This window comes from Gigantopelta aegis, unplaced genomic scaffold (genome assembly GCF_016097555.1).
Source record: "Gigantopelta aegis isolate Gae_Host unplaced genomic scaffold, Gae_host_genome ctg2370_pilon_pilon:::debris, whole genome shotgun sequence".
In the NCBI taxonomy this organism is placed as follows: domain Eukaryota; kingdom Metazoa; phylum Mollusca; class Gastropoda; order Neomphalida; family Peltospiridae; genus Gigantopelta; species Gigantopelta aegis.
Genome location: NW_024532908.1, coordinates 36,932 through 45,121, shown reverse-complemented (window position 1 = coordinate 45,121; position 8,190 = coordinate 36,932). Strand labels below are relative to the sequence as shown.

Here is an 8,190-nt window from a genome sequence, read left to right as displayed (position 1 = left end):
AAAAATGTTTCTTACCTGAAGGAAATGGTCTTTTTCCGTCTCTTGGACTTCTCTTCCAAGTTGGCCAAGTTTTAGATGACAACATTTTGTATCGTACGCAATGCCTGGTCATAAGATTGACGAAATGAAAGGCATACCCTGAACGACGTACTCTAATATTCTCTAACAAACTAACAAAAAATAGATGAATAATAATGTACCATTTGGAATAGATTTAACAAAGTTGAGTAAAAACTCTTTACAACTATCGCTAATACACTACTAACTTCATATATCGAGTCTGTGTTTGAACAAGGTGGATCTTCATATAGTTTTGACTTTTGTACATCAGTTTGGCTACAAGGATTGCATCTTTTACAAGGATCATGTGACATTTATATTTTACCTTGATATCATCGAACATAATTTGGATTTTTAGACATTAAATTTTTAATCATTTCTGAGACAGAGGACTATAAAATATATGCAATCAATCATTGTGTAGTTGTAAATACTTGAATTTAAATCCAGTCGTGATGGTCTCTAAGATGAACTGCTTCCGGATCCCCTTGGAAAGATTGTTTTCACAATGGATCTCTCACAGGCAAACATAGCTTGAGATAGATCTTTGAAGAGAAGATCTCGGTTCTTGTCCATGAAACCAGTGACTTCATACGTCACCTAGAGAGAGAGAGAGAATGGTGAAATCACCTACATGTGATTGTAATGCTAAGAGAGAGCCATATCAATAGGGTTACTGACCATTCCTGCATAATGCTTCAATCTAAATTGATCCAACCCCATTGTACTATCGCTACGATGCTCACGAGAGGCCCTTGATACAAAATTTTGCATTATTAGCATATCTTTGATTCAATCTATCTAGAAATGTACTATCATTTGCCTACAAATAAAAATGGTAATTCATTTTATAAACAACAAAAATACTTACAGCTCCAGGTCTAAGGCACTCCTCATTCAGTATAGCAATAATACCTTCTTGAGGCTACAAAAATGTACAGACAATAATCAATAAAATATTATTTATAAGCAACAAATTAATATAAAAAAAATTATTATCAACTATTCTAATATTCAAATGATCTACAATATTTTGATAGATAAGTAATAGATTCTTTATAAGAAATATGGATGGATAGATAGATGAACAGACTGAGTGGATGGATAGATACATGAAGATATTAATGAATAGATTGCGGATGAATGAATAACTTAATGGATGAATGGCTGGCTGGATGATGGATGGATGAATGAACAGAGAGATGGATGGATATATACTTTAGTTGCTGACATACATCTTCAATAATTTCACAAATAACTGAATTGTCAAAAAAATCAACTGTCTCCCACTCAATTCCCTAAAGAAAACATGTTACCGTTAGCACAAAGGAACTAAGTCAAAATTCTCCTTAATACCTCAATGATATATTCTTTTTGTTCAGAGCCGATAGTAAGTTCACACAAACAGTTGCTGTAGTTTCTCATTGCAGTAGTTGATCATAAATTGCTCAAAACTGTTTGACTATAAGTACAGAAATCAAGAGACATATAGTCATAATAAAATAGATCCTCTCCCTTTCTTTCTCTCTCTCTCACCTCAAATACTTCAAATCCATATATATCTAATACACCAATAACTTTTCTCTTCCTGTTGATCGAGGCTACAAAGCAGAACCATATCACATGACTATCACATGACTTCATGACGCTTACCTTGATTCTCTCATTGATCCTACTCACTAGCCATGTAAACAATCTTTCATAGATTGCTTTACTGAGACCATCACGTGCATACATACCCTGCAATAACAAAAAGTATTTGTATATCAAAACACAGACTTTGCCTCTGAATCAGAAAGTGGTGTTAACACAACTTCTTTTGAAGTCTCCACACTTCGTTTTGTTTAAACATTGCTCAAGAAGTTCTATTGAACAGCCGAGCATATCACAGGCATAACTAGCAGCTTTAAATATTAAGATGTGATAGTTTTAGAGATCAAATTAATTTCAGTTTACCTTCCACATTTTTTAGTTTGCATGCACTTATTCCATTAGGAAGAGAAATAGCCTTCAAACTCTATGTTTCCTATATTAAGAATAGCGGCTATGAGTTCAAACATGGAGCTAATCTCTTCTGCGTGAATCCAATCCTATTTTCCATTGCTTTTCTGTAATGTGCATGGGATTTTAAAAAGGTAGCAGTGATTGGTAGTAACATACCAATGTTGTTTCAAATTCTTTATTATGATTTAGGTTATAGTTTGTGATCTGTCATTTCAGTGAGGTAATGATACTCGGTAGCATCTTTCTTCAAAATGAAGCATTTCTAATGAATTAAAGTGTAAAGTAGTCTCTCCCTTCTCTCTCTCTCTCTCTCTCTCTCTCTCTCTCTGTTACTACCTAAAAGGTCTGTATCAGTTCCAGAGAGTAACTGAAAAAATATGTGAAAATTTCTTTCTCCTGGACTTTGATGAACAACACGCTTTGACTACCAAAATAAAGAGAAATCACAATACTATTGTTTATGAAATCATTTACTGCATACCTTCTATAGCAGATCTGTTGTTAGTTGGAAAAGAAATGTAAACAAATAATTATAAAAATTATAGTTAACAACTTACATGTATAAATAATACCACCAACAGGATCTCCTTTGAAATCAAATTCAATAATCCATATACTTTCCTGTAAATGAAGTGTATAATTCACACAGTTAGGTATGAAAAAATTCTGACAATTAAACTGATATAATTTTGAACTTTCAGACTCTAAGATTATTATTATGAAACTTTTGAACTTACAAAACGTGAAGAATGTCATTTTTGTTTTTCTTTGCATTTCCAAAGCTAAAAAAATTAAAATATTTTAATACCAATCATTACAAGTCCATACCTTCAAGAACTGGATTTGATTGCAAGAGTTGTTCTTTGACGCGAGCTATCTCTCTCTCCTTTTCCAGTAACCTGTGCCACATACTGCATAATCAGTTTGGATGCCTCAGTTTCCCTGCACCAGACTCTCTCAGAAATTAATAATGCACTGATCTTTATTTCTGTCTCTCATTGAGCGATAAGCATCATCAGATATAGATATCTTAAAAGAAAGAATTCTCAGTAAAAGTGTTCTCCAATACACAATATATACTAGATAGCAGATGTAAGTCATGCAGGTCATGCAAGTGTTCCCTTCTTACATGTGTGGTGGTAGCTCAAATATATTTCTGCTGCGATATTCTGCTACATAGTCAGGTGTATAGATGTCCAATTGACGATAAGGATTAATAGATATGACAACATTACCAATGTAGGTCTGGAGAAGAACAGTTAAAATATAGATGCATTATAATTATGTGGTAATAGTGTGAATATTATATCAAGGAACAATATATAAAGAAGTGAAAAGTAGTGTAATAGTTGAATTAAAAATTAGTGCTAATTTGTCATTATGGGACAATCAGCTGGACAAATAGAATATACGGTAAGTACCTCTACTAATTTAAATGGAATACAGATGTCACTAATAGCTGTGTCTACAATAGTATTAAATAACTCACATAAATCTCCCCTGCATTGATCTGTCTTTTAGATTTTTTGACGATAGTTCTCTACTGTCAGTGGATCTAAAAGCACCATATCACTGCATCCTACTACCGTATCAAGAAGGTAACCGCTTCCCTTGCGGTGGTATTTTTTATTACTATCATCTGTGCCTTTATTATTTTTGTGCTGCTTTTCCCACCACCAGACATCTGAAGAGAAAGAGAGATTTATAGATGTGTTTGCAAAGCTATGTTTAATGTAAGAAAATTCTTGTATTTCTGATTTGCTTTTTCTCCTTTTCTTTATTTGCTTACCTTCCAACGCTGTAAAGAAGAAGAAAGAGTAAGTTACACCTATAGTAATTCTGGTGTCACGCCCCCAAATGCTGCTAGCTAGTGGAGCTGTATTATTGCTGAGTTAGCAGATATAAATATTTGATTTAGTGATATTATTTCAAATACCCGGTAATTTTGAGTCTCAGGCTCTACATTTTAACAGATCAAGCTAAGTAACTACCTGGACAGTTTAAATCAATTTTTAGTTTTTAGCAGCATACTATGTTTAACAACTGTGTATTACAAAACGGTTTAGGAGTGTAACAGTATGCAGTTCCAATTGATCAACTGTGTATCAGCCAGTGCAAATATTGTTTGACACTATGGGATTTTTGATAATGGTTTTTTTAAATACTGAGAAGCTCCACATGATCAAGGTACTAAATTCAGCAGAAAATGCCACATGCCCCTTACAAAATTATCCCATTTAGGTTCCAAAATTTAGGATCTAGGGTATTATAGTATTAATTTTACATTGAAGTAACGTGTTTTATTGCTGGGACCGTAGACGCAGCAAAAATTTTTATTATAATTTGTTTCACATTTCAAATTGTTTCTTAGACAAAAGTAGTGCCTATCTCATTGTAGAAGGTGACATAATTAATTCCTTTGACACACTGACAATTTAACAACTAATAACATAAGTCTCATGTATGTCACAAGATAGTGAGAACCATTTCCTTGTGATATATATATCCGTCACATGACACTAGTGATAACATCTAATGCTCTTTAAATAAAATTTTCATACGTGAATTATTACCTACTAATTATCCTGTATTAATGATATTTTATTATATGACAAAACACATTGATAGTTTCTCTCATATAAGAAACACTGAAAAATATATGATTCCAATTAATAAATTATATATTATAATTATTTAAAAATAATATTATTAACTCCAAAGATCAACTATATACCTACAATCTTCTTGCAAGCTTTTCAATATCTCTAAGAACTAGTTTGATTGGTAAGACCTGTTTTTTAAGAGAGGCATGGCCAAACTTTACAATATTTCAACTCACCTTTAGAAACTATTATATTTATGTATAACATCAAGCATAGCTTCATAGATATTTTTTCCTCATATTCTGAGCATCCATATATAAGGAATACAATAGTCTATAGTAACTTATGGTAGCAATGCTTCTCTCTTGTTAAATCAATTTCCAGATTTAGTGTATGTGTTGACAAAAACAAAACTAGAAAATTTATACTTACCCACACACATATGTCACACTAACATCCTCCATAACCCACTGTCCTAAGAGCTCCCAATGTCTTCGCATGTTCTCCTGGACATACTTCACGTGATCCTCCTGAACATATCTCTCCTCTGAGAGTCGTGAGAATGAAACATGGAGATGTGTTAAATTTCCTGATGCAAGAAATCCTTCATTTCAGATCTAGAATATAATGACAATATTAGTATTATTTAGTATGGAAAATTAATTTTAAAAGTAAGAACATACTTGTAGAGATAGTCTTTTATCAGGATCTCTGCAACCAAAGAACAACCATGCTTCACCAATTTTTTCTACTCCACTTGCTTTTAAGAGCTTCCCTGTTATAAAGTGCAATAACAAATAAAAGTATATGTATTAGTACCTGTGTTGTAGAAACCCAATAAATGGAGCTACTCCTGTTCCTGGTCCTATCATTATTATTGGTGTACTTGGATTGGGAGGTAGATGAAAAGGTTTTTGAGACGAGGGTATATAGGATGCGAGATGTGTGATCATGAGAGAGTCGATCTAGCCAGCTTGTACATAAACCCTTTTCTAAATTAACAAAAATCATGAAATATTGTTCATTCAATCGTATAACATATGTATAATTATAAATAATAACAGAACTTCTATTTAGGATTTTTTTGTAAAACAAATGAAGATATAATTCCCACCATAAGTTACACAAAGAATAGCAATTTTTAGACATAATGATTTACCTTAGATCTTGTTTCCATGATCTTTTGGGTAATTCTATTATGTTGAAGGCAATTCTCATTTTATTTTGACATGTAAGAGGAGAAGAACTATAGGTATAAAAATAAAGTATTCAAAATTGTTAAAAATCTTGGGAAAAATGCATTTTTTTGACTTTTGTTACCTAGCAACAGAATAATGTCGAGGCTGTAGTCTTGGTAAATAATTCTAACAGTATGAAACAATGTCTTCTTAAATTATAGTTAAGTTTACCAAATACCTATTAGTCTTGATAATGGAGGTTGGCATGATGGAAAACAATGCAAAAGATCTAAGGTATCAATATGCGGTTCCAGAATGAGTCTCATATAGTCCTGAGAACCTGAGAATGAGGATGATTCAATTACTGATCATTAATGATTAAATTTATGATCAATACACCTTGACGACAAACAGAATCTTTGGGTTGCCCCCCCCCCCCCCCCCCCCCCCCCCCCCCCGCCCCCCCCCCCCCCCCCCCCCCCCCCCCCCCCCGCCCCCCCCCCACCCCCCCCCCCCCCCCCCCCCCCCCCCCCCCCCCCCCCCCCCCCCCCCCCCCCCCCCCCCCCCCCCCCCCCCCCCCCCCCCCCCCCCCCCCCCCCCCCCCCCCCCCCCCCCCCCCCCCCCCCCCCCCCCCCCCCCCCCCCCCCCCCCCCCCCCCCCCCCCCCCCCCCCCCCCCCCCCCCCCCCCCCCCCCCCCCCCCCCCCCCCCCCCCCCCATCGTAATCTTTGCCTCTCCTCATCTTGTGAACAAAATTCTGACAGCATTAACAACAATGCTACATTAATACAAAGTTCAAAGTACACTAGTTATAATATAGTTATAAAGTATTTACTTTGCTAGGTACAGCTCTGATATCAGCACAATGAGTGAAGTATTGATGTACTGTACAGTGTGTTGGTATGTGTTTAGGTATCATTGGATCTAATAAATTAATAATTTATAATTTATTAACACTGTACATACTCACTTCTTTTTTTGCTATTTGGAATAATAGTAATATTCATTGAGAACCATGATAGAGACTGAAGATTTAACCTATTATATTGGGAGGGAGGGAAAGAGAGAGAGAGAGAGAGTATGAGAAAGAAGACATTGCTTAGTAATGGCAGACCTTTTTAAAAGATAGTCAACTTCCAGTGAGTCATTAGGACAAATAAAGCATAGAGCATCTCCTGGTTCATAAGATAGTACTGATGACTTACTATCACTTTCAATATCATCTCTGTTGTTTACCATCGTTACCTGCCAACTCAATTCTAATTCAAGAGTTGTTTTTTGGAGCATCAAGGCTGGTTAAAACTCGTCTGTCACTTATGGTTGCCATAGTAACCAAAGATGGAACATAGTGGAACCTTGTACAGACTCACAGAATGAAAAGTCATAAGACATTGTCATATCCTAGGATTTATAGTAATAAAAAAAGACTTCATACAATACACACACCTCCTTTAATTCTACATTCAAATATGAGGGTTGAGTAGAAGGTACTATAATATGCTGGTTCTTCCAAGCTTCATCACTGGATCCTCTCATAGTAGTTTCAAATATATCTGAAGTCAACAATAGTATCACTACTGTCAGTATACTCTAGATTCAATAGTGTATTAACAGTGTCTGATAAATCACTAACAATAGCAATCTGAACCTCATCATGAACAGTGGTAGTTACTGGTTGTATACTTGTACCATTTGTTTTAATATTACTAGTGAGTACAGGTATTTCTGGTGTTTTTAACTGTAAGTGGTACTTTAGTAGCTACAATAGAAGGTCCTCTGTGGGAGATACTTCATCAGTCACTATTGTTTGTGGAGATACTCTATCATTCACTACTGCTACAGGAGTGTTAGTTGAGATGTTTTGTCTTGGTAGGAGAGATTGAAGACAGACTCCAAAGCTGGCCATAGATTTTCTATCCATGGCTCAACCCACCTAATTCTAATCTAAGAAAAGAAATAGAGTGCAAAAGAATTGTATGAAATAAATCAGTTATTAGTAAACCTAAACAATATTTATAATTTCTATCATACCCAACTCCATCATCCGCATAGCCAGTTTCACAAAATGGTTGAGCACCTAACTCAAGTAGCCTCATGTTCAATACTTTTCCCATGTTACAAAATTTGTATAATTAGAATCTCCGAAGACCTGAAAAGAGAACACAAAAATACCAGCTTTAAGACTCAAACAGCATTTAAACCTAGCAGGCCATATTTTAAGTTTTTTAAAAAGATCTGGAGGTTGTGTTTTTTCGCTTGAGTTTTCGCCAAAATCTGCTTACAGTGTCTGGAGCATCACCATCTCCAGTAGTGGATACAAAAAATCACAACTAGAGACTCCTTTTCC

At 35.3% G+C, this 8,190-nt stretch overlaps 1 pseudogene; it reads right to left on the bottom strand.

Moving 5' to 3' along the window:
* Positions 1-392: 392 nt before the first annotated feature.
* On the bottom strand, positions 393-7,082 carry LOC121391419 (annotated as a pseudogene).
* Between the last annotated feature and the right edge of the window lie 1,108 nt (positions 7,083-8,190).